This window comes from Gekko japonicus, unplaced genomic scaffold (genome assembly GCF_001447785.1).
Source record: "Gekko japonicus isolate JY-2015 unplaced genomic scaffold, Gekko_japonicus_V1.1 scaffold709, whole genome shotgun sequence".
Taxonomy (NCBI): Eukaryota; Metazoa; Chordata; class Lepidosauria; order Squamata; family Gekkonidae; genus Gekko; species Gekko japonicus.
In genome coordinates, this window is record NW_015169796.1 from 630327 (window position 1) to 631581 (window position 1255).

Below are 1255 nucleotides of genomic sequence, written 5' to 3' on the forward strand. Positions count from 1 at the left end.
CTCTCTCACTGACCCTCACACAGGTGTCACACGCAAGGGAACATGTGAACACCCACCAGATGTCTGACACTGAAGAATGATTTCAGAGGTGAAACCCAAGATATCACCAGGGCAGGCTGTGACACTGTAAATGGCGCTGAACACGCCCTGAAACAGAGATACCCATTTTGTTCCACATTCTCTGATATGAACCAGGCCACTGCTGTCCCTTGCAGTGCCTTCCAGCAGAGTAGTCTCACCAAAACCAATGGGGCTCCTTGAGGAGCAAGTGAATCTGAGACTGAAGGAAAAAATGTGAGAGAAATGTATGACTTCATGCCAAAAATACCTCAGGAAGAACCAGTGCCTATTTTGGGGAGAGAAGAGAGACAGCACCAGGCAGTGCTATTACTGTGTGCAGGGTAGCAGTTATGAATGTGCAATCTTTGTGCGTTTGTGTGTGTGTATTTTTAAGAATAGCCTATGGGTTCAGACCTCAAAAACTGCTTTAATCCCAATTTTGTCTCCATGAGATGAAGGGATGAGCTAGCAAGTTATACTGTAGTGGCACCCCTCATAACCGGGATAAATATAATTAAGCAGCACGATACTGTGCAGAATCATTCTGGTCTAAACCTCTTGATTTCAACTGGTTTTCAATTTAAATTTATTTGGGAAATCGTGAATTGACACGGAAGTGACTCTGAATAGGACTGTCCGGTAAATTGCTGTATCTCATCCAGACACATTGCTGTTCCTCTCGAGGTTTAAATACATTCTCTTCTCTCCATCCCGTTATTGGAGCTCAAATCTCAGATTTGGTTCCCCCGCCCCCGTCCTTCCCCATTGCCCCAAGCCATTTTTCTATGTAGGTTGCAATCCTATGCACACTTTCTTGGCAGTAAACCCCACTGAGGTTATAGAGATTTACTTCTGAGTGAACATGATTAGGATAATATTGCGGAGGGGATACACATCCATTCCTAATCCCCAATCCCAGTTTTACAGCGCGGAATCTGAGCCCGACTCCCCTCCCCCACCCTTCCCCCACCCTTCAGCAGACAACCGCCCAGTGCAGCGCATGCGCCAAAGTACATACCTTTCTCGGTTCCCGCCTCTCACCGAGACACCATCCTCACCGAAAGGCGCGGGACGCTGAAGCACCGCCCATGGCTCTAAATCCGAGTGCAGATTGGCTGACGGGACGCTTCACTCTGCCTACCTTTCGAGCCATGATTGGCGAAAGGTCGCGTGAGGGAAGGTCGAAGAGGGTAGG